The 6335-nt window shown below is 35.7% G+C and overlaps 1 pseudogene; it reads right to left on the bottom strand.

Annotated features, from left to right (window-relative positions):
* Positions 1–810: 810 nt before the first annotated feature.
* The window catches only part of LOC110294881, a 15717-nt pseudogene continuing 10192 nt past the window's right edge, over positions 811–6335 (bottom strand).

Genomic DNA, 6335 nt, shown 5'->3' on the forward strand with positions numbered 1-6335 from the left:
TTAAGGCATGATTTCTTTGCAAACACCACAAAGATTGAACTTCCCATGACACGTGCGTACTAAAATATATATCTTTACTTAGATTTCTTTTTTCCAGTGTCAAAGTTTTCTCTCAGATGGGTATTTGTCATGTATGAGGTTCTTGTAAGGACAGAACCCATTTATCCCTACATCTACTTTTACATTTCCCTACTACCAACATTGACAAGGCACATTTTTTATTCTCTTTTTCTCTGTTAACATAGTAGAAATAATACTTGGCTTGAGAGTTGATGAACCTTAGTCTACCTTTAAATGATTGTTTTTACCCCAACAATGAAGAAAAAGATTGCATGACTAGCATAGGCTTCATGCCATTTTTCTATTTTGGATATTAGTTCAATATTACAGTGAGGTCATTGATAAAAATCAAACTTCTTGAAATGTTTTTAGTATGTACAATGACCTCAAATTATCAAGGAAAAGACAGAATTTGGGGTTCTTTTATTCTTGTTTGCAACATCATAATAATGCTAATATTTTATGCTGGGTATCTAATGACCCAATGTTATTGTCAAACTCATGGTCAATTAAAAGTATAGTCTGTACTATTATAGCATCCATTATATTCATTTTTCTTTTTAAACTTGCAAAATAAATTAAAAGTTATATAGACACATTATTTTTTCACAAGGGAGTTTCTCTAATCAGACCTTTATATACTTTAAAAGTTTGAGTTATAGTGGCCTCACATGGGTACATTTTACTTAACTGTTTGTGGAAGCTATGTAGAGGCTGATGTAATTGTGCTGGACTTTTTCTGTTATGTAGCTAACCGTTGACCCCAGAGAAAACATTACCACATTCTGCTCTGGATTTCTGAATAAAGCCTTCCACTTTCTGTGAAGACAGGTTTTATTATATTAAAAATGAGCAACATCAGAGAAAACAGGAGTGTAATTGTTGTGAAAAAATAACTAGGAGAAAAAATATTGAGAATTATCAGGTACACGTGTGGTAAGTGTCTTCATGCTTGTACTCTTTTATCACTCTCAAAATAACTTTATTAGAGCTGTCAGCACAAGTTCTTTGTAGTTTCTATGTTGGAGTTCTCTGTTTATATCTCGATTTCATTAAAATTGTTCATCACAGAATTAAGAAGCAAAGAACCAAATCAGATAAAGCACAGTTTATTCAATATTTCTTCCTATTCAATATAGTTATACTTCATCTAATGAAGTGATAATCTGTGTTTCTGACTCACTGTAGTCACAGTGTTTTACTATAGCATTTGGACACTCTATAATCTAAGATCACCATGCCAGGTGTATGTGCATGTTCTAATTTTTTACATTAGCTTTGTCATCAATTGCCTAATGGGTACCCACGTCTCCTATGTGTTCTTTTTCTCAGAAGATTATTGGTGTCCAGTAATCATACATCACCTTTTAAAAATTATATTGTTAGATATAATCAGTGTGTCTAACAACCAAGATAAAAGGAATTTGCCAACAAACACAATAAACAAGGCTCTTGTTTTCCATTATATGCATTTCATATGTTGAGACTTGTATCTACTATTAGGCAGATTAGATGAGTTATTTGCTGTTTTGCTGTCAATCTCCTTTTCTCTGACCTTCTAAAAAATTGTATAATTCATGTTGCAATAGAGCTATGATGACCAGAATGGAGAATATGCATAACTACACATTACACTCATCTACCAAGGTTAATCTTTTCTCTGTAACTGGAACACAATTACTGTGTTAATACCAGCTATGCCCAAGTAGCTCCCTAATATGGCACTGATTCCTGAAGTAAGGCAGCCAAATATTAGATGATTAAAGATACATTATTTAATGTTGAGCATTTACGATTTTGGTAAGGACATTACCAAGGACGATTCCTGGCTTGGAGAGGGGTTCCTAAGAAAGTGTGTTTGGGAGTAGTAAAAGAATGACTGGAAGTCAATCATGGGTGCAACATGAAAGCTCTGTGTTCTGCTTTAGCTGGCTCTCCAGAGATCCATGTAGATAGTTCAGCTATTGCAGCTAAAAGTCCAGTCATTTATTGACATAATTTTTCAACCATTACCCAAGGTTCTCTTTCGATTATTCCACAAATCATCATTTTATGACTTCAGTCCCTTGATTCAGAGAATCAGCAAGTACATTTTTTTTAAAGATAACAAATGATCTCAGAGATCTGCCTGATTTTGTAAGCATAAATAATAAGTTTAGCTACATGCAGTCCCATCCTGAAATTGCCATTCCCACCCTGCCTGAACCTAAAGTCACTCTGTTCTAGGATGAGCTTGAACTAAGTAATCTGCCTGCCTGTGTACCTGATAAAAAATGTAGATGGGTGGGATCTTGCCCTGAGATCACCATTTCCTAAAATCTTTATCTGTTTTCTTAATATTTTTCTGACAAACTGGCTCATTAGTGTAACTGTCTGTTCTTTTAGGTCTGTGAAGCCATTTGAAGAGTTCATATTACATCCCTATATTTTGCATAGTTGAAAAATTATATATCTGTGAATTCATGTTTTCAGAGTTCTTTACCACAGCCCTAAGGGATGTCCTTAGGTTACAGTGTTTACCTTTTTGATGAAGAATGTATACTTGCCTCCCAGACACATCCTGTTTCTAATTATCATAGAGACATTTACTATAACAGGTAAAACATTCCTCAAAGGAAGAATATGAATATATGTTCATTATTACAAACAAGCCCCACACTCAAGAAACCATCAGCACTCATAGAAACCCACATCTTGCTCTCTCTGTTCCAGAGGTGGGGAACCCTGTCATGTTGTCCCTTCCACAGCAATGCAGAACTCAGCAGGACACTACATAATACTTTAGGTATTTGAGGTGCTATCTTAAACATGTAGCTTATCTTTAAATTTAAAGCCAAATATATGATGCCTTTTTATTTTTCTTTGTATATACATACCTAAAATCCAAAGGATTAAGAGTAAGACTGGGACCTCTAAAATGTATGCTTCTTTATTTCCTTCTTTTTTTTTTATGATTAGTCCATACTCAGGTAATTTAGAGCTGAGGAGATATTTTAAATAGGACAATGGTACAGCTATCATTCACTTCAACCAGAAACTATTAGAGTTCTGTCATCACTCAAAGCTAGGAATTTTTAATTCAATAAGAAAAGGCCATATTCTCTTGTAGTTGTATAACTAGCTCAATTTTTAGGTTGAGAATAGACACAATTTCTATCTACTATCCACCATTCAACAACCAGGCCAGGAGAAAGTTAAGTGAAATTAAGAAAACATATTGTGTTAACACAATGATTTGGAGTTGATAGAATTTTGAACATTAACCAACTAATGAGCCCTTTCCTTGGAGAGGCAATGAGAACATGGAATACTTATGAACTATGAACTTTGAGGCTCCTTCCTTCTCTTGTACACATGAAAAATGCTCTGTGATAAGAGTTATATAACAACAGCTCTGCTGATAAGGTCTGGACTCTGTTTCATGAAGCCTACATTTCTTCATATGCAGAATTTCACAAAGGAATTCTATTGTCTAAATTTGCATTTTATTGCTGTGAAGAGATACCATGATCAAGGCAACTCTTATAAAGTAAAATATTTAATTGGGGCTGGACTACAGAATCAGCCCTTTAATAATTTATCATCATGGAAAGAAGCATGGAGGCATGCAAGCAGACATAATGTTAGAGAAGGAGCTGAGAGTACTTTATTTTGATCCAAAGGCTACCAGAGCAGACTGGAATTCCACTCTAGGCAGAGCTTAAAGCTAGAAACCTCGAACCTACCCCCACAGTGTTTCACCCTATCCAACAAGGCCACATCTACTCCAAAAAGGCCATAATTCCTAATAGTGTCATCCTCTGTGGGTCAATCATTCAAACACATGAGTCTATGGGGTTCAAACCTATTCAAACCACCACAGCTATAGAAGTCATTTCCCAGCTGTTAGTTCTTTAATCCACAGATAAAATAAGTTACACTGATGAATGTGGCTTGTATATCACCAGGGATTTTCTGCAGTCTCACCTGACTTTTGATAACACTCAGGCAAGGGAAAAGCAGAAGAAAACAGCAGAAGAGAAAGAAAACTTGAGCGAGAAGGATATTGAGTGGCCAAAGTGGTGTTCAACCCCAGTTTCTTACACAGTGGCATGGCTAGTTCACTACTTCTCAGTGTATGATTACCATACTTTGATCTCAGCTGGAAAAAAAAATAAAGTGAAAAGAATAGGAAGCAATCATGAAGTCAACACAAAAAGCCCTTTTTAAAATGTAAATAAAGATAAACCAAAATACATAAATATAAGTCATTTGGTGATAAAGTTGGTAACATTTACCAAATGCTTTTAATGTTCACAATATTATAGTAATTTATGTGCATCTTTAGTTATGCACATATACAATATAGTTATTTCTTACATCATCCACCAGTGTTCCTTTGGATAGCTGTTACCCATGCTCTTTTGCTCACTTGAAGAGCTGATTTTCCTACCAGCCAACTAGTACTTAATGGTGGTGGTCACACTGCCCTGCTAACTTGAGCTGCCCCTTGGAGGGATGGTCTTCTCTTGGAATGAGAATTGCTAATTGCTGATTGTAAATCAGAGTTGTCTCCATTGTTATGGGAATGAATCTAATTAGCCTAATCCTGGTGAACAACATTAGCCTATTAGCATCTTAAATTTTGCTGGTCTCCAGCTGCCTTGGTTAACAGACCATGTATTTGGTATTTTGGAAGCAGTGCTCTTTCAGCTAAATTCTTAGTGTTATTTAATTATTTTCAAGTAAACCTATCATTAAATCCTTTATGTCACAAATGCTATCACTTCAGACTTCCCTTACATCAAGATGAGTATCCTGTCCTTTAATTTAGGCACCTACTGTCATATGATCAGAAAATACGGTAAACTAGTACATATTTGGTGTTACAACTAAATGATGAGTTGTAGAAATAGAAAATAGAGACTGGAAAATTACACAGTGATCCCAATATAAGTATTTATTTTAGCAGAAAATTAAACATTTCATTATAAATGTGATTATACAGTACGAATGACAAAATGTTTTAAGTATAATGGATAAACACAGAGCCAAAGAACAGTCCATTAAAATTTAAGAAATTACTGCAATTCTATATTTGCTTTTTCTAGAAATAACTTTCAAATATTGTTAGTAATGGTTTTCTGAGGGAAAAAATGACAGCTTAGTTCATTGCCTTCATTTTTTGGAAAAAAGTACCTGATATCTTTGACTGGAGAGCAAGCATACAGATATATATTTTAGGGAAAAGCAGGAAAATAGACCATAATAATTTAAATGTACTAACAGTTGTTATATATTTTTCCCTATTATAATATGGATTCACTGACCCTCTCTTGCCTGTGACATCATATAAACACAGTAGCTGTCTTTTATTTAAAAAGTTAATGATGAATCTTCTCATAATGTACTAATCCCTGTGGTCAGAGCTGTATTTGTGTGCTCCGTGAGCCCCTTGTGTTATTCTTAAATAAAATTCAGTATACCCTGTGTTCCTTCTCAAAGATTCAGAATGCTATTAGTTATTATCTTGTTTATATTTTAAATGACATTCTGGAAAGAGCATATTTAAATTAATAGTGCCCCTGTGTCAGGAAAATAAGAAATTCTAGGATTGTCATTGAAATAGCAAAGGAAAGATGAGATGCCTTCAGGAAAGTGTGATTATGTTGCATTCTCCAATTTACCTGCAGTCTAAGACAGGAGTGGGTTATTTGAAAATGGGATGAGGATAGGTGACAGGCAGGTCCCTTTGCTTCTAAGTACAATTTCTATTCCATTCATTACTTCACCAAACCCAGAGACCTGAGATGTCTTTCCCTTCATCTAGTCTCATTTTTTCTTTTTTCCTGTCTTACCATTTTTTGAAATATAAACACACACCATTTTGCAACCAATAATGTAGCAGATGCCACATAGGCCAGCAGGAACCCAATCACATCCAGAGAATGGTACTGAAACCATCTGTGGTCATGGGCTGCTACAAGAAGATGCTTGGCTCCTTTGTGACGCATGACAAACTCAATCCAGAAGACTGCTCAGTCCAGGAGCTTCACTGGCTGGTCATGGTGGATTCTTGATAGCCTCATGGCATTCTATTGCCCGCGATTTTGTTCCCCTGGTAAGAACACGCTCAGGGCAACCGGAATCTTCTGCGGCACAAGCTTTATTGCTTACCCCTTCAGGAGCCAGTGGAGAAGAGAGCACCAGAGAGAGAGAGATAGAGAGATCCCCTGAATGGCGAAAACCCATCCCTTTTATGGAGGACTGTCCTCCGCCTCAGACGTGTCGCTCCC

The sequence above is a fragment of the Mus caroli genome, chromosome 5 (genome assembly GCF_900094665.2).
Source record: "Mus caroli chromosome 5, CAROLI_EIJ_v1.1, whole genome shotgun sequence".
In the NCBI taxonomy this organism is placed as follows: Eukaryota; Metazoa; Chordata; class Mammalia; order Rodentia; family Muridae; genus Mus; species Mus caroli.